Below are 23,683 nucleotides of genomic sequence, written 5' to 3'. Positions count from 1 at the left end.
TTGAACAAATTAGCAATAAAATCATTTTTGGTAGATTTCCCCCGTCCCTCGTTCCCCACCTCCCAATGCACCCCCTGCTGCTCATCAGAGATATAAACTTACATGCAATCTGCCATGATTCCCATGCAGGTGATTGGGAAAAAGGGAAAAGAATATCTCTCAGCTGGAAAGAGGCTCTCCACTGCTAGGACTAGATTATTTACAGAGATTTAGGGTCCTACCGTTGAAGAATCTCCACATAACATACAGTTTTTATTATTATTTATTTATTTATTTATTTATTTATCTATTTATTATTTAATTTGCTATGTTGAGGGACCTCAACGTAACATACAGTTTTCATTTATTTATTTAATTTGTCAATCACTTACAAGATAACAGGCATTAGAATAAACATGAATGTGAATGAAATGGGTATGAATAAATGGGGACAGTGGAACAGGGACGGTAGGCTTATGCACAGCCCCCTTTACGGACCTCTTAGGAATGGGGTGAGGTCAACAGTAGACACTTTAAAGTTAAAGTTATGGGGATTTGAAGATGTAACAACAGAGTCAGGTAGTGCATTCCAGGCGTTGACCACTCTGTTGCTGAAGTCGTATTTTCTGCAATCGAGTTTGGAACGGTTTACCTTGAGTTTGTATCTGTTGCGTGCTCTTGTATTATTGCAGTTGAAGCTGAAGTAGTCATTGACTGGAAGGACATTGTAGCAGATAATTTTGTAGCAGACATTGTAGGTCAGACCATCGGCAGCATAGTTCTAGATTATCCAAGCCCAAAATTTCAAGCCCAGTGGTGTAGAGTATTTTGTTGTGAGAAGCCTTGTTCCAGTGGGACTGCATCATGGCCTAGAACTGGCTGACCGTCTCAGCCCGCTGAGCCTCCAGGCACCGATACCTGGCCTTGCACTCCTGGAGGTCTTCCTTCTGCTTGGAAAACCAGGTTGTACAACAATCTTAAAAATATGAGTGTTATCATGAATAGCACAATAATGTTCTAACAACTGGAATGGAATGCTCCGTTCAGTATCAGCCATAGCTTCTGGGTCATCCCTTAAAGGTATCTCCATGGAGACTATTACACTGGTCCAGCTAAGTTGTGATCAGGACATAAATTGCCATCAACTTGGAATGTTTAAGAAGTGATAACACTAAGATCCGGGACAAGGAAAGCAAGCAACCAGTTCTATTTTGTAATATTGTACTCCTGTAATATGCCAAAGACCCACTTAACACCTTACATGGGTTTATCTGCCTTTTTTCCAACATGAAAATGTTCAGAAAATTTTCTAAAGAAGTGAGGAAGGGGGGACTCATTCAGCTACCTCGTAAGAGGTTTCCAAGCAGATTGCCATAAACTCACACAATTGCTGTCGACAGTGTGTACGTTTTCCAAGTGTTAGCATGCTGCTTGTTAGTCATGGTCAATGAAGAGATCTCAGCAGTGGTAAAAGCTAGGCAGAGACTCCCAAGAGATTGTGCTGAACACAAAACTTGGCTTTCCCTTCACTGCTCTTCTTGCACATAACGTTCAATGCACAACAGTACACATTAACAATGACCAAGGAACAAATGGGTACAAACACATCAGTTTTTATTTCTGAAATACGGCTTCAGGTAGATACTTTGTGGACTGTAAAATTAAGTCAAATTTGACATCTCATTCAAAGAATGTTTGACTGGGAATCATGATGTTATTCCTGCAAGGATATCTCTTTGGGAAGAGAAGAAAAGTAAGGTCCTGTGCTTAGGCATGAAAAAATAAAATGCATAAGTGTGGAAGAGGTGACATCTGGCTCAATAGTAGTAACTACCATGTTTCCCTGAAAATAAGACAGGGTCTTTTTTTTGACCCCCAAAATAAGTGTTTGGCCTTATTTTCAGGAAGGTCTTATTGTTTTTGAGGTGCAGGAGGCAGCGAGCGTGGTCACCTCATGGCTGCTGCTGTGTTGCAATATTTTCAGGAAGGGCTTATTTTCAGGGGAGGGCTTATTTTAGCCCATGCACTCAAAAGCCTCATTGAGCTTATTATCTGGGGAGGTCTTATTTTCAGGGAAACAGGGTATTATTAGTACAACTGTGAAAGAGACCTGGGTGTTCAATAGACCACCACTTAAATATGAGCCAGAAGTGTGCTGCAGCTTCCAAAAAAAGCCAAAAATGCCAAGTCCAAGGCTGCAGCAATAGCGGGATAGCACCCCATGATGTGATAGAGTACAAAGAAGAGCATCAAAGATGATAAGGGAACTGGAGGTTAAACAGTACAATGAGCTGTTGAGAGAACTAGACATGTCTAGTGTCAGGTCTGCAGACGTCTTTTCTTTTGGATCTTTGGCCTGCCACACTTTCTATTATTCTGCTATTCATTTTCTATTGTGGGAAAATGGGAGGGGGGATTGTATGGAGTTAGATGCTATGTAGCCATAACAAAATTCTTTCTAGAAAGCCAAGGTCATCCTTTGTCTCTGCACCTAACCAGAATTGGATGGGTAGAACTGCCCACATGGCAGTGGGAGATTGGACCATGTGATGGACTTGGGGGCGTGGGGGCAAGATCTTGAACTTCAACTAGGTGGGGAAAACTGGGAAGCTTTCAGATTCAGGTTTTCCCAGAAGTGCCAACATAGCTCTCTTAACAAATTGGAACTTTAAGCAATACTTTGCTTTGGACTCTGATTTACTTTTGGATGCTATTTGGAACCCCGACATCTAGTCTAATGAAGAGAAGGACTAGACGTCTAGATACAAGGGGTTTGCCATGATATCCTACCAATGGAAGATAATACTTGTAGGGTTGAATTCTGGATCTTTGTTGCTCTCTGAGCTTGGTTGTTTTTATCATCAGCTAGCTAATCTCATCTACTACATTGATGTACCACTCATGATATTACCTAATTTGGTAATGAAATGTCTTCAAGAAAACAGCCAAGACTCAGCGATGACAAAGGACCCCACAGAATTGCTTACTTCTGCTACGTACACCTGCTTTAAAGTTTAAATCTTCAGGAACAGGTAACGGGACAACACAAAAGCATCATCTCACATCAGGTGCTGCAAGTGGAACAACATTAAATTATGAATTTTCCCACAGTCCATGGAACAAAGGCTATTATAACTCAGAATTATGCAGAACACATTCCCTATCTAATGTAATTGGTTACATAGTGCAATGAGAGAAGAGTCTAATTTGAACTAATGAATCCAGTGCATAACACAGCAAGGCATTTAATAGTATGGGGATTACAAAAAGTACATCCAGATGTCATTTTAATACAAATGTCCATTTTTTCTGGATGCCTTTTAGTCTGGTTCCCCCCCCCCCCATTGCATTTTACAAGAAGCGTTAAATCTGATATTCTGATCTGGGCTGCATTATAATAGGATATGCACAGTATTATAACTTCCCCTTCTCTGTTGCAGTTTATATATTTACCCAATAAATGTTCATCTGTCCTGAAAAATTTTCATAAATGTAACATCAGATTAAGAAAGAATGCGGCCATATCAGGAGATGCTAATCAGAAGTGAAGCAGAAAAGCCTCACAGATGCTTCCATGGGTAGGAAGCAAATCCAATACCTTGTCACCCTGAGTATCAATATTATAAACATTATGGTTATGTATCACACAAAAAAATCATTATTGATACTTTATCCTTTTTTTTCCTTTGGTGATAGAATCCATACAAAGACACGACATCCCAAGTTTTCTCCTATTAGTTCCCAAGTAGTTCCATCCCTACACAGTTAATATAGACCAGGATTTCTTAACCACAGCAACATTAAGATTTGTAGACTTCAACTCCCAGAAATTGCAGCCAGCAAGGAGTTGAAATCCACATGTCTTAAAGCTGCCAAAGTTGAGGAATTCTGATTTAACAAAAATAGGTAGAAAGAAGAGTGATCTGACTTTCTATATGAGATAATTTCCTATTCTTTTTTTAAAAAAATGCATCAGGCACAAAAAAGAATCAAGTTTATTCAGAATTGGGATGAGAGCTGGCTCTTCAAATTCCTTGGAACAAAAGTAGGATAAATGAAAAGAAAAAAAGAAAAAACCCAAACCAAACCAAACCAAAAAACAAAACAAGGTAGGGGGTTGGACTAGAAGACCTCCAAGGTCCCTTCCAACTCTACTATTGTATTGTATTGTATTGTATTGTATTAAAGTATGATTTTATTTATTCAATTTCTAGAGCCACCCAACTCAACAAAATTGCTCAGTTCTAAAATTAGAACACAATTAAAAGCATTTTTAAAAAAATCATCCACCACATATGTAGAAACAGAAGTCACGATTATTCCATTAATGATTAATTAATCATGATATTTTAGCTGAAGGTCAGATTGTAAGTCTAGATCAGTGATGGTGAACCTATGGCACATGTGCCCGAAGTGGCACATGGAGTCATGTTGGCTGGCATGCATGTCATTGCCCATTCCTATTCCAGGTTTCTGGTGCCCATGTGCATGCGATGATCAGCTGTTTTTTTACGCATGCAACAGTGCCAGAAACCGGAAGAGCAGGTCTTCTGGTTTCCAATATGTGCCAGCTGATCATTGAATGCACATATGCGGCAGTAATCAGAAGGCAAGCTGGCCGGTGCGCAAGCGTGTGCCGGAAACCGGAAGTTAATTTCCTGGCATGCGCATGCCCATTGGCAGCTTCTCTTCTGGGGGGCGCTCTCTTTTCAACACTGAGTGCTGAAAAGATTCACCATCACTGGTCCAGAGGAATATGACGTAGTTCTTTCCTTTCTTAGTGAGAGCCAGCAAGCAATCTTCTTACCTTGTGTGCCTTGGAGAAAGTCAGGTTGAGTCAAGTGAGATTTATTTATAGATGAGTGGGCAACTACAGAATCACACTCTGCTAGAGAGCCATTAATATATACTTTTGCCCCTGTATCTCTACAATATTCTTTGGATTGCATCTCAAGAGTACTTTTCACTTGAATGAAAAAGTTTTAGAATAACCACCACTGTTTCCACAGAGCATGCAGTGAAGTTCTGAAGAGGAGGAATAAAGGTGAACCAATGAAGTAATAGATTACAGAAGCATTGATGTGACTTTAAATGTTAGAACTCTTTAGTTATGGCACCAAATATCCTGCAGTAAAGACCTTGAATGGGGCACCCTAAGTTTTATTTTATTTATTTATTTTTAGTTAGTTAGTTTGTGAAACATGTAGGAGAGAAAAGGTATAAGTATAAACATGGACTTGAGCACAAGGGATGAGTACAAATACATGGGGACAGTTGGACAGGGATGGAAGGCATGCTGATGTACTTATGCACACCCCCTTTACAGACCTCTTAGGAATGGGGTGAGGTTTACGGTAGACAGTTTAAGGTTAAAGTTATAGGGATTTAAAGATGTAACAATGGAGTCAGGTAGAGGATTCCAGGCATTGACCACTCTGCTGCTGAAGTCATATTTTCTGCAATCGAGTTTGGAGCGGTTTACCTTGAGTTTGTATCTATTGTTTGCCCGTGTATTATTGTGGTTGAAGCTGAAGTAGTTGTTGACATGTAGGACGTTGTGGCAGACAATTTTGTGTACTATATTCTGGGTCTTCATTGTATTACTATTGCAATGTTTATCAAGCTGCTGCACTCATGTTAGAAGTGCCGAGACGCTTCCAGATTGAAAGGATTAGCTGATGACATTACCATTGCCGTGGGGATGCCCAGTCAGGGGCTCCTTTCATGTCCCTGGCAGGAGCTGGAGTGAAAAACACGAGCTCATACCTGCCCAACAGCAGCTCTCAAACATGGGCTTGCTAACCTCCTGCCCAGTGTTCCAACCATTCGAGCCATCATGTGCCTTATATTTATCAAGTTTTGAGATGTTGCCATGATTGGTTGTATGTCTATCCTGTTAACAACTGAGATCCCCTAGCACAGGGGTCGGCAATCTTAAACACTCAAAGAGCCACAGAGGTCCTAACCAGAAGCCCCCCATTCAATTCTGGAGCTGACCGGAAGTCCGGTTCCCCCACCATAGAGTCTCCTCCTAGTGAGGTGTCATTTTTCCTCTACCTGTCCTAAGCAAAAGCCCTATCAATTCTGGAGCTGATCGGAAGTCCGGTTTCCCCACCATAGAGTCTCCTCCTAGCGAGGTGTCCTTTTTCCTCTACCTGTCCTAACCGAAAGCCCTATCAATTGTGGAGCTGACCAGCGACAGGAAGCCACAGCAGAGGTTTGAAAGAGCCACAAGTGGTTCCAGAGCTGCAGGTTGCTGACCCCTGCCCTAGCAAAAGAAAGGGATGAGATTTCCAGTTAACAGCATGATCAAATCAAATATCAATTGATCAGTCCATCAAACATCGATTGACACCAGAATTTAGGAAAGGAAAATAGATAATAAATAATATTGTATTCGAACGGGGAATTTTCTCATTACTAAAATGCCCTGCTCATATTTAGATATACTTACAGTATGAACATCTGGCAAACACCCTCTACCCTCCCACCAAACAAAGTATGCAAACAACTGGATGGGAACTTTCTGCATACTCGAAGGAGCAGGTTGTTTCTAGTTGTTCTGCAAATCTGTACTCTACTATTCCAAGCCATGCATGCCAGTTGCCATAATTTGCCATTACTTTGAGTGTATCCTCTTGCACACTCCCCCCTCCTATTTTGTTTTCTGAAACAGAGGAAAATAAACGGGGGATAATTTTCTGCCAAGTCCCTTTCTAGGAAGATCAAAGTCACCGCGATTTGATCTTAGCACCCTCTGCATTCTCTGAAAAGCCAGCCCCTTCTCTTTCAACTAGTTATCTTTCAGGAGACACGGTTTACACCGAGGTCAGCCAGTAGATCCCTGGCTGAATTTGGGCATCGCTTTACAATTTTCATGTCCCTAAAGTGACTGAGGTTTCTGATTACCGTTGAAGAAGGATAGTTTCCCGGCTCCAGGATTTTCTGTATCCTGCTGCTGCCAGTTTCCTGATTCAAATCTTTTGTCTTACTTTGGGATAGATGACTGCAATTCATTTTTTTTTCTTGTTTACCCATGACTGTTAGCAATGGGCTTCCAGTGGCAGTGCAGATGTTTGCCATTTGGCCCATTCTAGCCATCTTTGCTAGCTTTGTTAGCTTCCGGTTAAATGCTATATTGATTGTAAGTTTATCTTGCAGAACAAATGATTGCCCCCAGTCTGAAAACAAGAATACATGGACAGCCCCTTAAAGCTGAAAGCTGGCTTGATCTATTTGGCAACCTTTTTTTAGAAGAATATTTGCCATCACTACTGGCATCTTCAGCTAATTTGTTTTGGCAGCCCATTCCTAGCTCATTAAATATTTATTTAATAAAGCAAATATCAATTTCATTCCATAATGATTTCATTAAACTAATATCTATCATATCATAAAAGGCTCGTCTTGCCTTTCCAAGAGAGTTTAAGATGAATATCCCCTAAGACTGTAGAATGTTCGAATCAGCTTTGGCCAGCTTAGAATACATTTGGGGAAAAAAATAAGTATGGTAATAATTCCCCCATTTAATACAAGACATCTCTTTATTTATCCAACCATTACTTTATGCCCAATTCTTGGAAGAGTCCCTGAATTTATCAAATCCAATACTTTGCCATTTTGGTTGCTAGAGAGAAGAATTTGGAAATAAAGTGGTGCAGTATTCCAAGTGTGGCCTTGGTAAGGCCACACTTGGAATACTGCATTCAGTTTTGGTCGCCACAATGTAGAAAAGATGTGGAGACTCTAGAAAGAGTGCAGAGAAGAGCAACAAATATGATTAGGGGACTGGAGGCTAAAACATATGAACAACGGTTGCAGGAACTGGGTATGTCTAGTTTAATGAAAAGAAGGACTAGAGGAGACATGATAGTAGTGTTCCAATATCTCAGGGGTTGCCACAAAGAAGAGGGAGACAAGCTATTCTCCAAAGCACCTGAGGGTAAGGATAAGAAACAATGGGTGGAAACTAATCAAGGAGAGAAGCAACTTAGAACTAAGGAGAAATTTCTTGACAGTTAGAATAATGAATCTAGAAGTTGTGAATGCTCCAACACTGGAAGTTTTTAAGAAGATGTTGGATAACCAATTGCCTGAAATAGTATTGGGTTTCCTGCCTAAGCAGGGGTTTGGACTACTAGAAGACCTCCAAGGTCCCTTCCAACCCTGTTATTCTATGATTCTAAGAATGATGAACTTCCTACCCACTGTGCGAAAGAGATCTTATATGTACTTTTGCATTGCAAAATTGGACGACAAAGCCAGAGCTGCAAAGGCTGCAACAAGGGTGCCCACATGTCTGCCTGATATGTGGCAGAACATTTCATGTCCGCATAGGCCTTACCAGCCACCTGACCACAACCTGTTGATGTCAAGGTCCTCTTCAAACACTATGGACGAACATCAACATCAGATTGAATGTTCTCTAGAAAGAGAATAATGATAATAAAAATAATAATACAATGGTAAATAAGCCTGGCTTTGCAGAACTTTATCGAGCCCATATAAAATGTAATGTTAACATAGGATTTTACCAAAGACCATCTACTGTCTGGAAAATGCAAGGAGACTCTTCTCTGTAAGCTTTAATTGATCAGGCTGTCAAATACTCAGAGCTGTGAATCAAGTGACAGAACTCTAACAGTAATTGAACATTGCCAAGACACCTTTTTCCCATCAGGGAAGTGACCTCAGAAGAAGAAAAAAATCCATCATGTTAAACAAGTGTTGCAGTATCTGGAGAATTCTGTAACCTTTATGCATGTGCTAAAATGAGATTGCAAACTAAAAGTCTGCTCATGAGATCAGTGATGGTTAAGATTGGCATGGAATAAAAAATATGGCTTCTCCTTCCCTCATCCTTCTCCGTTCCTTGGAGTCCTAGTGGACAACCATTTAAATAGGAGCCAGAAGTGTGCAGCATCTGCCAAAAAAGTCAACACAATTCTAGGCTGCATAAACAGAGGGATAGAATCAAGATCATGTGAAGTGTTAATACCACTTTATAATGCCTTGATAAGGCCACACTTGGAATAATGCATTCAGTTTTGATCATCACGATCTAAAAAAGATGCTGATATTCTAGAAAGAGTGCCGAGAAGAGTGAAAAGATTATTTTGCAGAGAAGAGCAACAAAGAGGATTAGGGAACTGGAGGCTAAACCATATGAAGAACGGTTGCAGGAACTGGGTAGGTCTAGTTTAATGAAAAAAAGGACTAGGGGAGACATGACAGCAGTGTTCCAATATCTCAGGGGTTGCCACAAAGAAGAGGGAGTCAAACTATTCTCCAAAGCACTTGAGGTTAGGACAAGAAACAATTGGTGGAAACTAATCAAGTAGAGAAGCAACTTAGAACTAAGGAGAAATTTCCTGACAATTAATCAGTGGAACAACTTGCCTCCAGAAGTTGTGAATGCTCCAAGACTGGAAGTTATAAAGAAGAGATTGAATAACCATTTGTCTGAAGTGGTGTAGAGTTTCCTGCTCAAGCAGGGGGTTGGACTAGAAGGCCTCCAATGTCCCTTCCAACTCTGATATTCTATCCTATCCTATCCTATCCTATCCTATCCTATCCTACCCTATTATCCTCCATGGCTAAAAATGGATTTCTTCAATTTTATGATTCCTCCCTTTTCCTTTTTTTCTTCTTCTGATGGTAGTGGAGGTGCTATACACATCCACTGAACTCCCAAATTCCAGCTTCTTCCTTGCAGATGCTCTCAAATAAGAATAGAATCAGGAAGCCCTTTGAAGAATTAGATCCTGATAAGTATGAATGAGCAGACCCAAAATCATTGCTTTTGCACCAAAGTTGGGCCATAATTGATACTTCCTGCCTAGAGTTCACCTGAGCCCCTCTTGGCAATCAGCCTTAGCAATCAGATATTTTCTATGGGGTTTGCAGGTGCATAATTCTGTGTGATTAGATGACTGCAGCATCAGGTACGGAATAAGTAACAGAGAGAGAGAGAGAGAGAGGATGAAGGAGAAAGCTTGTAAAAGTTATTTCCTATCTTGTTACAAAAAATACCAAGTTTGAGGAACATGATTTTAGCGGGCCATGTGTTATTGATTTATTCAAAAATAATCCCAAAATCCTGACTGTACAGTCAGATCCTTGTGAAATGTTCTAATTGTATGCCTATTGATTTGAACTAGGATGGAACACAAATCATCACCAGATTTGTGTAGCATGGAAATTGAGCGATTAAAAAAAAATATTATCTTTCCCCCAAAGAGAAAGGTGTTTTTTTTTTAATTCAACAATTCTTCAACTGTCTCCTTGGTGGATAGCTTTATCTCTGTTTTCAAGTAAATATGATTACATAAATATTTTCTGTTATTTGAGATTTGAAACTGAACAGTAGAAGAATCCTCCACCTGTTTTCTAGCCTTAGGAAGTTTAATAGAGGGGCAGAAATCTTTCCTCTCACTTTTAAAGTCCAGAAGAGGGGTGTCGAACTCGAGGCCCGGGAGCCAGAACCGGCCCGTGGGGTATTTAGATCTGGCCCATGGGGCCACCCTGCAAACAGCGAAGGACTGGCCAACAGTGCTTCTGCCAGCTAAAATGGGCTCCCCAGCTCCGTTTTCAGCTGTCACAGCCTCCTGCAATCCTCTGCCAGTGTAAACGGAACTTGGGAGGGCTGGACGCAAACCCCACTCTCACCAGGACTGATGTTGTTACCTAGTTGGATAATGAAACATCTGCAAGTAAACAACCAATTCTAGAGCCTCAAGGACTTTGCAGTTCAGCCCTTAGCTACATATATTATTTTCTATTGGATATAAAGAGTATGAAGCTTTTTTTTAAAAGAAAACAAAGATATAAAGGATTAGTTCAAGAAGCAAATATATATTTTTTATTATTATTCCTCACCCAAGCAGCCTTTTATTTAGTTGAAATAAGTGTAAGCTTGATAGACAATCCAAGCAAAGAAAATATATGTAGTTTAGGTCTGAACTACGCAGTCATTGGTGTTGCTTGGACTCAGTTGTTTGTTTGCAGTCTTTCACTGATCATATTATGTAGTTGGATAATGAAACATAATCAAGCAAACAACCAACTCAGAGAGCACATCTCTTAGTGAAGTTACATCACACGGTTACAATGGATGTGACGAAGCCACTAACCTACATAGCCCAGAATGACTTCATTCCACTGTTTTGGAATTGGGCCTACCTGCCCACCTTCCCAAATGAATTTTCTTTTCTTTTCTTTTTTGAAAAGTTTTTATTTTTAAGACAAACACAAACAAACGAAACAAAAACCATAAAGCCATCTTCCATGACAAACAGAGTGTCGATTGGTTACAAGGTTTCTGTGCACCCGTTCCATAGTCATCCCTTGCAATTCATATAAAATCACATATTATCAAATCGAATCTATTTATATACATTATATTATTGTACCTCATTTATTTGACTGTCAGCATTATTCTCCCCTATTCCTTCTTTTCATTAAACTAGACTGTTCCTGCAATCATTCTTCTGTTTTATCCTTCAGTCTTCTTATCATCTTTGTTGCTCCTCTCTGCACTCTTTCTACAGTCTCCACATCTTTTCTACATCGTGGTGACCAAAACTGAATGCAGTATTCCAGGTGTGGCCTTACCAAAGCATTATAAAGTGGTATTAACACTTCACATGATCTTGACTCTATCCTACTGTTTATGCAGCCTAGAACTATGTTGGCTTTTTTGGCACACTGCTACCAATGATTGTCTACTAGGACTCAAAATCTGGAACAAAAGGTCTGGCCAAATGATATGGAGCAAATTCAGTTTCTAAGTTTGTTCTTAATGAATCAAAGTGGAAGCTGCTACGATACTTGTTTGCATGCGATGTCTCTTTCAACCCCTCTTTTAGCATGCAAAATTTTATGGCAATTTTGAATTCTTAGTGATATCACCCATCTTTAGCAATGGCCACCATAAATCTGCTTGTCATACTCAACGGGTTAAATGACTAATGAAAGGAGCATGTTCTTATTCATGAAAGCAGCTGCTGGGAAGTGTGTTTCCTGAGATATACCTTGCTGTCGGTAGAACTGACAGCCATGAAATGATGGAATCAGGTTCCTGTCCTTCAGTGTTGCTTACAGTTAAAGCTGTCACACACTTTTTAAAACAGGCTGTCACAGGAAGAGCCCTTGTTCTGACTCAATGTGGAGAACAACTGCTTGGAAATATCTCAGACTGTTGGCAGTGTTAAATAGTGAGGCTGTTGAGTGCTATTTTTAATCAGTTCAGTTTTATTTCCTTTCCTTTTAAGATTTTTTTAAAATGTCTTATTGGACATTTCATACCATGACCAACACAATAATCAATAGGCCAAGACATTCTTGGGATGACTTTAATATCATTTCTACCATGGAGACTACTTTAATTGTACAAAAGCTGCATCTATTGCCCTTCAGAACGTGGGGTTCATAGGACCTGTGAAGTCAACAGAAAAGCTGGCAGAGAATACTGAGAGTTTGAGTTACAGTCCCAACAAATGTATCAGGCAAGGGAGTCGAAACAGGATGCTATACAACATTTAAGCCTAACTTAATTAATTTGATTATAGGACATTGATGATCTCCACGATGAGGAGGGTTGTTGCAATGGCTGATGATGCAAAATCAAATAATTATTTGTTAGTTGTATTGCCATTATATTGGAAACTTTGAAAATACAATAGATGGACCAAAACCTGGACTTTGACTGCAAAATCTTAAAATGAGTCCAGCATCCTGACTTTTGTACATTTATAAAGGTAGAGCCTATGGTTTCCCCAGTTGTAATGTATGGCTGTGAAAGTTGGATCATAAGAAAGGCTGAGAGCCAAAGAATTGAGGTCTTTGAATTATGGTGCTGGAGAAGACTCCTGCAAGTTCCTTGGACTGCAAGGAGATCAACCTGGTCAGTCCTAGAGGAAATCAACCCTGATTACTCTTTAGAAGGCCAGATCCTGAAGATGAAACTCAAAGACTTTGGCCTAATGAGAAGGAAGAACTCACTGGAGAAGAGTCTAATGATGGGAATGATCAAGGGCAAAAGAAGAAAAGGATGACAGAGAATGAAGTGGCTGGATGGAGTCACCAAAACAGTAGGCGTGAGAATGGACTCTGGGGGATGGTAGAGGACAGGAAGACCTGGAGGAATGTTGTCCATGGGGTTTCGATGGGTCAGACATGACTTTGCAACTAACAACAAAGGTAGATCAGACTTGGCCAATAAATAGAATCATGGCAAACAAGTTAAAAAGTGGCTAATACTTTGACAATTATTTCCAGCACTTTATATTGTTTGCCATAGTTGACAAGGTGTGCAACATAATGGAATGGAATGGTTTCTCAATGCCATGGATACTGCTTGGCTCCTCAACACATTTATAGCTGAACACATCAGTCAACTCCACTGGAAAACAATGCTTAGGATAAAGACCTAACAATAGTTAGGATAAAGATTTAGGCATAGTGAAAATAGAGATAGACATTTTACTAACCTTGGAAGGATGGAAGGCTGAGTCAACCTTGAGCTGGTCAGGATCAAACTGCTGACAATTGGCAGAGTTAGCCTGCAATACTGCTTTCTAACCACTGCGCCACCAGGGCTCTCAGCCTGCTCACTCCCCAATTACATTCTCTGCTTAACTTATAAAAGAAGACATACTTGAAGTCAAGCTATAGTGAGATCAGTGGAGGATTCAGAACATACAACTGCAAGAACCTCTGCTTCAGGCTATTGTGATGAAAATACAGATTACAGCAAATTTTAATTACAGGTTCTTCACAGGTAAAACCTCTTTCAGAGGTGCTTGCCCAAATTCATCTTTCTCATAAATTGCTGCAATGCATAATTGATTATTAAGTCACATTAAGTAGGCATCGGGGTATTTAAATGGCTCTATAAGTATGAGAAATTAGAGTATGCAATTAATTGCATAACAAGAAGAAGTATTGATTACCTTTCCTTTATTATTTAACATTAAAGGTATTATACAAATATATATTATTGTTGCAACCTTAATGAATTGCTTAAACATTTTTTCCCCGGGATTTTTTAAGAGTCACTATGATCAGAACTGCATTATTGCCCAACCGTTTTAAATAAATTGCAAGGCAGTCTTACAGACTTCATAAACTGTGCAGTGCAGGCTCTGAAGAAACAGTTTGAAAGCCATTAGATTTTTTTAAATGATTAAACTCACATCAGAATATCACTAGAGGCACAAGAAAATCACCCAAATAGCTTGCCATTCAACCATGGTTTCATTCCTGAAGTGCATATTGATTATAGATAGCTAACCAGGCAACTGAAAGAACTATTTGAAGGGGATAGTTTGGTAAGGATTGAAATTATTGTTCCAAACAAGCAGTGCCCTTCGTTCTGTGTTGCGCTGGGAATGGATGGCTGAGTGATACTTGCTTAATTAAGGAGTGATGGCCTTTTAGAGATAGAGGCTAGTTCATACCTATTTTTGTGAAGAAATATCCATCTGGTTCAGTTCCAAGTGGGGAGAAAGACGCTGGAAACATGGAGGCTGATTGGAAAGATGGTTCAATGAAGCAGAACCATCAAGCACATGGTCCTGGTGCAGCTGAACACATGGGGTGGAGAGTGAGGGTTATTTATACCCTCTTGCCCTTGAGTTTCCTGTTCCTGTGCAGAAATGTGTTCTATTGGTTGTTGTAGGGGTTGCTGCTAAATGTCAAGTTGTAAAGCATTCCTGGCCGGCTCTCGAGTTGCCATTGGCAGGAGGGGGGAGAACTGATGGAGTAGCTCAGCAGCCATGACCACAAGCACATTCCATGCATACCATTATCAAGGCTGTATCTCAGGTTACCAGAGCCAGCCAGGGAGAGCCGTGTTTTCTACAGCCCATGAAAGTGCTTCTTTGGAGAATGTGATTTATGACACATCCTGGGAGGAGGGGGTAAACAGGGTCATAGTTGGGCCGTAAATTACATGGGGCAGAGCTGACTTGCTGTCAGGGTTCCAACTGACACGTTGCTCCTAATAAATAACTGGATTTCTTTTGAAACTTGGCTCGAGGCTCATGAGTTAATTAGGGCATCTGTCGGAACCCTGACATTAACCTTGTAGGTTTTCTGAGTCAAGCTTGGTTGAAGCTTGCTGGGTGATGCAATGAATGGGCTTTGTTGTGCAGTTCCTATTGTGGCTGAATGGCTTTGCCATGAAAGATAATCCCATCATCCTGGAGCTGAAGATCTTTTATTTTGAAGATAGGCTGACCCAGTCCTTTTCAATGGGCACCGAATATCTGCTGGGGGGGGGGGGGGGGGGCAGGGAGCTGAAGCTCAGAGTTTCTGTCTTTAAAAACATATTTCTCCTTTAGTGAAAATATAATATTCTGTCTTTTTAATAATATTTCCATTCTTTAAGAGGGGTGGGTGTTAAATTTCTACACTACCTACTTAGGATAAACAAAATAAGATGGTCTCTTCTGAATATGAAGAAGGAACACATTCCATTTGAATTGCTGCAAATGAATTTCAGGAATTCAAGGGGTATATTATTTATCTTGGGGCAACTAACATCTTTTGGCATCTACTTCTACCACCCTCAAATAAATGGGTCGATTTGCTCCATTTCAGCAATCATTAAGTAGGAAACAAGAAAGGGGGAAATTTGCTATGCTTAGAAGTGAATGAGATTTCCATAATTTTTGTCTGTTCATTGATCCAGCTAGGATAGCAGGACCTAGCCATCCTTGACAGCTAAGGAAAGCTACGTGGGGTCAGATCTGGAACATATTTGAATGAAAACTACCAGGAAATTTAAATTCCTTTAAATTAAAAATATCATTTAAATATGAGGTGAGCAGTGTGCAGCAGCTGCCAAAAATGCCAACACATTCTATCCTGCATAAACAGAGGAATAGAATCAAGATCACGTGAAGTGTTAATACCGCTTTATAATGCCTTGGTAAGGCCACACTTGGAATACGGCATTCAGTTTTGGTCGCCACGATATAAAAAAGATGTGGAGACTCTAGAAAGAGTGCAGAGAAGAGCAACAAAGAGGATTAGAGGCTAAAACATATGGAGAACGGTTGCAGGAACTGGGTATGTCTAGTTTAATGAAATGAAGGACTAGGGGAGACATGATAGCAATATTCCAATATCTCAGGGGTTGCCACAAAGAAGAGGGAGTCAAGCTATTCTCCAAAGCACCTGAGGGTAGAACAAAAAGGAATGGGTGGAAACTAATCAATGAGAGAAGCAACGTAGAACTAAGGAGAAATTTCCTGACAGTTAGAACAATTAATCAGTGGAACAACTTGCCTCCAGAAATTGTGAATGCTCCAAGACTGGATGTTTTTAAGAAGATGTTGGATAACCATTTGCCTGAAGTGCTGTAGGGTTTCTCACCTAGTCAGGGGTTGGACTAGAAGACCTCCAAGGTCCCTTCCAACTCTGTTATTCTATTCTATTCTACTAATAATAATGACATCCCAGATTTGCCAATTAGGATGGGAAGTTAAAAACAGCCTTAGAAGTTGGCACCGATCACTTCCACATAATGGCCCAGAAATGAATATGTACCTGCCACCAAGAATTGAGCATAATTTGGTATTTTCCATAAGTATTGGCCTAAAGTTGCCATAATTTCTAGATTGAGAGGTCAATTTGTATTGAAAAAATATATATTGACATATAGTCCCATACATCTGGACTAAATAGCTTGAGAAAGCTACTTTTCCAGAAAAGTAACTGAAAAAAATTATTGCTCCGGAAAACTTTAAACAGATCAATTTAATTTCTAAAGTAACTGCTTAAAATTGCATGTATCAAGCTCTTTTTGAGACTTTCTGGAACTAGTGAGAAGTTTGCAGTAATTTCCTAAAATGTTGCTATGCAGATTGTTGGTATTTCTTTTTGTGAAAGGACGTGGAAGTTTGGGTGGGGTTTTTTTTTTTTTTTTTTTGGTAAAACAAAAAAAAAAATCCTCAGCATTCAAATAAATTCAAAGGGACTCAAAAAGCCTGGAAGGCTACAGGAAGATGCTATCAAGTATTAACAATGAAAACATTATAACTTATGTGAGTATGATTTGAATGAGTCCCTGCAGAGATATATTACTTTGCTCATCAAGATGAAAATGGCTATATTCTTTGCTTAGAATAATGAGAGTTGATTCTGATTGTCATTATAACAAGCAGGAGGGGAAAAAATGAATAACAGAAGATAACTTGAGAATCTGGGAAACACACAAACACACATACTGTCTGGTAGACATATTGTCCTACACAGCATCTGGGAACAATGTAAGCAAAGCTGCTGATATGGCAACATATATTTTATACCTATTTCCTAGAACAGTGGTCCCCAACTAGTGGTCCATGGACCACTGGTGGTCAGTGAGAAAATTTTGGTGGTCCTCAGAAAAATGATTTGCATTTTTTTATATTGCACTAAATACTATTTATGTTTTTTTTTAAATCATATTAGTGGTCCGTGGATTTAAAATTATGATTTTAGTGGCCCCTGAGGTCCGAAAGGTTGGTGACTCCTGTCCTAGAAGAGAAATATGCTCCATGTGTCCATTTTATTTTATTGCATCTGATATGGAAAAACTACCTTATTGATTTATTATTTAAATTTAAGTGGTGCCCATCTTGCAGCCGTGCAATTTTGGGCAGCTTACAATGTTAGTCTTGGAATCATGAGTTTGTTCTACATGGTGCATGTTAGCATGAAATCCAAGTCATATCATATTCGAGGAAATTTAGACTATCAAAACCACAGATGTTTATTAGCTCAAGAATTCAGGCATGGCTCTACACTCTGTCCAAGCTTCTTTAAAGGATGCAGTCTTCACCGTATATTGATGATGTTTGTCCATTGTGTTCGAAGAGGACCTTGACATCTAACAGGTTGCAGGCTGGCCATGATGTGTCTGCAGATGGCTGGTAAGGCCTATGAGGGCACGAAATGTTTTGCCACATGTCGGGCAGACATGCGTGGGCACCATTGTTACAGCATTTGCAGCTCTGGCTTTGCGGAGTGCTCGCTTCTCTTGTGCCATGGTTGTCCTTCTGTCCTCAGATATCTGGCAGCCTTGGTGGATCAGCGTGCGCCATGTCGATCGATCTTGTGCCAGGTTTTCCAGGAGGTGATATCGAGATCCAGGGACTTGAAGGAGGCTTTCAACGTGTCTTTGTATCGCTTCCTTTGTCCCCCATGCAATCGCTTTCCTTGAGATAGCTCACCATAGAGGAACTGTTTGGGGATGCGATGGTCTGGCATCCTTGCAACATGGCCTGCCCAGCACCTCTGGGCTTTCACCAGCAGGGTGTGAACTGATGGCAGGCCTGCTCTGGAGAGGACTTCTGTTTCTGGCACCTTGTCCTGCCACCAAGGGGTTCAATTGCCTAATGTGCCTCCTGTATACAGTCCAAGTCTCACTGGATTACCTTGCTGGCTTTATTGCCCCCCATGCAATGTTAATTTTCCTTTGCATGTGAAGGACAAACTTGCCCAGTGAAAGATGCTGCCTATGCAAATCAGAATTAGAATAACACAGGTTGCTAAATACAGACTCTCTTCTAAACTAAAGGGGGCTTTAACTCTGGGAGTTAACTCAACTGCTGCCTATGGAAATCCACCATGAGACTTCTGCTTTAGACATTGAATATTTATGGTTGTGAAGAGACAGCAAAAGAAGTTTATGGGCTTCTTTATTATAGGACTGGATCCAAACTGACCCATAATTAAAGCCATCTAACACCACTGAATTCAACCTAGATTTTTTTGGGGGGGAAGAAGAGAGACACTGAAGTTGAAGCTCACATTCTTTGGCCACTAAAAGAGAAGAGAGGACACTGTTGGAAACTGATGTTAGGAAAGACTGAAGGCAAAAGAAAAAGGGGGTGACAAAGAATGAGATGGTTAATGGTGTCATTGATGTGATAGGCATGGTTTTGAGTGAACTCTGGGAGACAATGGAGGACAAGGGGGCCCCTATGTGCTATGGTCCATGGGATTGCAAAGGGTTGGATACAACTTAGTGATTGAGCAATAGCAACAAACCTAGATTCATTTGTATATATTTGAGGAAGGTTTGCTGAGAAGGAATTGCAGGCAGGCAATTGCTTGCCTCTGATCAGCAGGGGCAATAATGCAAGGGGACAGGAATAGCACGCTCTGTCTGCCCTCATGTATACCAACTTCAAAGTAATGGTCAAAGAGCTTTGTGAATGCAGAGCTGTGGCACAAACAAGGCAAAGAGTTGTGATGGCCAAGCCTCAGGTGGCAGGGTGCTAGCCCAAGACTCAGAATACTAATGCAGGTTATTAAACACACTGAAACTTTCAGACTGTTAAACTCTTAATAGTGCTGAGCAAGCATTTTCACCACATTTTCCCCTTATCTTATTCAATTTGATGAAGGGGGATTTCAGAGGCATTTTCATGGACTAATGCATTTATTTCATTAAGGAGTGACCAAGTGATGTGTCTCTGAGAATTTCAGTGTTCAGCCAACCTTAAGTCTCGCTGCAATCTCTTTGGCTTCTTGTGAGTGTGTGTGCCTTCAAGTTAGTGTTGACTCCTGGCATCTCACTGGGTGAGTCCCTGGGGCTTTCTTGGCAAGATTTCAGAAGTCGTTTGCCATTGCATCTTTCCTGGGGCAGAGAGAGAGACAGAGACAGAGAGACAGACAGAGAGACAGAGACAGAGAGACACAGGCACACACACACAGAGACACACAGAGACAGACTGACTGATTGACTGATTGACTGATTAACTGACTGACTGACCGACTGACCGACCGTCCAAGGTCACCCAGCTGACTTCTTGCCCAGGGACTAGAACTTTCAGTCTCCTGGTTTTTATCCTGATGCATTAACCACAAGACCAAACTGTCTCTGTTTGCCTGGCTTTTCAGATGTTTGTTAAATCCCAAGGGAAGATACAAGAAACTCCTCCCATAGGATTTTACAGATTGGGAAGTGTGGGTATCCAGACAGGATTTAAAAGATGGAGGAAATTGTAATGGAGAAACACACATTAAGGTAACAGCATTCCATGCACCTTTGGCATTTAATCATGCTGGCCACATGACCACAGAGATGCTTTCGGACAGCTCTGGCTCTTTGAAATGAAGATGAGCACTGCCACCTAGAGTCGGGAATGACTAGCACTGCCACCTAGAGTCGGGAATGACTAGCACATATTATACTTTTAAAAGGTATAATAATCCATGTGGGCAACAGCACCAGAAGACTATGGCTGCTACTTAGGATGGTGGAGGATTTACAGGAATATGGCTTTTCTTCCAGTTTTAGGAACTAATGCAGATCTGCAGAACTTAACCTGTCCCACAAGTCTGGTGCATTAGGTACTAAATCTCATGAATTGAATCTGCAGACCATCCAAGACCAAACTGAGGTTGGGTAGATTAGTTCAGAGTGTCGTGAAAACATGGCCTCTGACTTATGTTACCCTGCAATCTGTTATCCAGGAAAGATAGTTTGATGCTTTCCAGATGTTAGACTGCAACATGCAGAATAGATTGCCAGGGGCTGCATTTTATGAGGCAGATGGAAATTCAACCTGGGGCATCTACAGGAACTATTGTTTATGTTGTTCTTCAGGCTGATATTATGAAGTCGAAGAAGCCTCTGTTTGAAGAAGCGAGCATGGTCAGAAAAATATGTAAGCTCCCATTAAGAACTGATTTTCTTCACTTCATTCAACCAAGCACTATTCGTTCTAGGGATTACAATTGCAAGGGAAAAAATCATTCTGCAGAAACAGCAGTGGGATGTGACCCCCCCCCCCTCTCTCTGGATGTACACACACACACACACACACACACCGCCCCGAGTCCCTTTCTGGGAGAGGGGCGGTCTAGAAATCTAAGAAATAAATAAAATAAAATAAAACACACACACACACATCTAACCTTGCGTCGTTTTATCTCTGGCAATACTGTACTTCTAACATTTGCTAGACCAGTTCTCGAATACAGCTCATCTGTTTGGAACTCGCACTGCATATCGGACGTTAATAAAATTGAGCGAGTCCAGAGATATTTCATGAGAAGAGTCTTCCACTCTTCTACTCACAACAGAATCCCTTATGGCACCAGGCTTCAAATTTTGGGCTTAGACAACTTAGAACTTCGCCGCCTTCGGTCTGACCTAAGCATAGTGCATAAAATTATCTGCTACAATGTTCTACCTGTCAATGACTACTTCAGCTTCAACCACAACAATACACAAGCACACAATAGATACAAACTGCTCCAAACTTGATTGCAGAAAATACGACTTCAGCGACCGAGTGGTCAATGCCTGGAATGCTCTACCTGACTCTGTTGTTACATCCCCAAACCCCCATAACTTTAACCATAGATTGTCTACTGTTGACCTCATCCCATTCCTAAGAGGTCCGTAAAGGGGGCGTGCATAAGCGCACCAAGATGCCAATTGTCCATGTCCTAAAGTTTCCTTTTATTCGTATCCATTTCATATATTCAAAATCATGTTTATACTTTTATATATTATCTAATACAGGCTTGACGAAATAAATAAAATAAACACACACACACACACACCAAGAACTAACAATTAAAAAGCAACCCAACAAGAAAAGAAAAAAACCAAGAGGTATTCTGTCCCAGGCAAATAATAATATGGTTTCCGTGTGTAACAACATGCTTAACCTGATTACCGGATTAATCCATATATATATTTTTTTTGAGGTTCACAAAATATGCTAAACCATCAGCTTACAAAGCGTCTGGGTTTGTGCAACCTATGAATACATAAGCCTCTTGTTAACATTGAATCAGCTTAGCATTTTCTAGGAATGAAAGTTTCCCTCCCCCACCTCCCATGTTTTAACCCGAGAGGTTGAATCAAGTCAGCCAACATAAACAAAGAGATCAGAAGGAACTCCACCAGTGACCAAACGTAAGAATGGAGAGACTGCATGGATGGTTGGGGGGGGGGGGGGAAATTAGGAGAGAACTGTAGGCTTGTGTTTGTGTGTGTGGATATTCAACAAATGCTTTGATGAGGATCCAACCCAAATTAAACCAAAATCATGCAGAAAAAGCTGATTGGGATCAAGATCACCTCCTTTATTTTATTTTTTTCAACAGTGGCAATAAGATAAGGTCTTCCGGTGCTCTGAAGTTTAGTGGGACCGCTCTGTAGCCCAGGACATATGGCTCCCAGCTTCTTTCCTACTCATGCTAAGAGCATCTGCTGCCTCGTCCTGCTCAGGCAGCCCCTTCTCCACCCTAAAAGCTGTTTCTTCACACAGACAGGAACACGTCAGATTTACCAGGATGCAGGGGAATGTTTCCACATGGTGAGTGGCCTATATTTGGAAGCTCTCGGCGTGCCGTTTGTGGGACATCTGGAAAGAAATATTTAAACAAGAATCATGTGGCCCTTTTGCCTGGTCTTGGAAAATAGATCATTGCGCATCTTTGGAAAATGGATTCCAATGGATTTTATGAGCAATCTCCACCATTAGTTAGGTAAAGGTCCCCCTCGCACATATGTGCTAGTTGTTCCTGACTCTAGGGGGCGGTGTTCATCTCCGTTTCAAAGCCAAAAAGCCAGCGCTGTTCGAAGATGTCTCCGTGGTCATGTGGCCGGCATGACTAAACACAGAAGGCGCACAGAACGCTGTTAACTTCCCAACAGAGGTGGTCCCTATTTTTCTACTTGCATTTTTACATGCTTTCAAACTGCTAGGTTGGCAGAAGCTGGGACAAATAATGGGAGCTCACTCGGTTACGTGGCGCTAGGGAGCCGAACTGCTGGACCATCAACCTTTCTGATCAACAAGCCACTGAGCCACCGCATCCCTTACACCATTAGTTAGAAGCAATAAATTTTGGTCTTATTTGGCTTTCTAACAAAATTCCCAAGAGCAAAATCATACTAATTTCAATATATAGGAGGAAAACACCCCCCTTGCTCTCTTCCCTCCCTTCTTTTTGAAGATTGCTGCTGCCGTTTTTTTCCAATAGAAACAGCTGGCCTGTAAAATGGTTTCTTCAGCTAAAACAATTCCTGCCTCGCTTTAACATTTCAGCAGGAAGCTGCTGTTTCATCATTTAGCCATGTTACCAATTTAAATGTGCCCCCCTGAGTTTGAGGAACCAAATCAGCACGTGAGGGACGGAAGGAAGTATTTTCAGGAAGTATAATGTTAACAAATATTATTATTTATAATCCCATAGGTTCTTGGTCTCTTGGGCATCTAACATTCTAATGTTTAAAAACTTTCACAATGTCTATCCTAAATGAGATCCATTGCAGAGCAATGATTAGTCATACTGAAAGAGTGGAACAATTTGGCAGCTAGAAATGCTTGTTAAAAGTACAACTGCAGTCAAATTAGGACATAATCTCATTTGCAGGGACACCCCTCTTTGTTCCTTTAAATCTAATTGTTGGGATGCTTTCATGTTTTTGCATTTTGACCTCAAAGAAATGCAAATTAATATTCACCACGGGCTGATCCTTTGCTGTTTCCAGGGCAGCTCTGCGGGCAAGATCTAAGTACCCCGTGGGCCAGATCCCATGGGCCAGATCTGGCCCCAGATCTGTATTTACTAGATTAGTACTTACTAAAAGCATTTGCAACTCTTTCTTGGCTACAAAACTCTGAGCAGCCACTAGATGGAAGCAAAGAGTTATAGTTTCTTCTATTTCTCTGCCGCTATCCAG

General features: G+C 40.7%; 1 protein-coding gene across 1 annotated transcript in view; it reads left to right on the top strand.

The window, feature by feature from the left end:
• LOC309397428 (uncharacterized protein) overlaps window positions 1-23,683 on the top strand; it is a 603,241-nt gene that overhangs the window by 430,272 nt on the left and 149,286 nt on the right. The gene's annotated exons all lie outside the window — the stretch shown is intronic.

This window comes from Natrix helvetica (assembly GCF_964273705.1).
Source record: "Natrix helvetica genome assembly, chromosome: 10".
Lineage (NCBI taxonomy): Eukaryota > Metazoa > Chordata > Lepidosauria > Squamata > Natricidae > Natrix > Natrix helvetica.
This window is presented reverse-complemented; position numbering and strand designations above follow the sequence as displayed.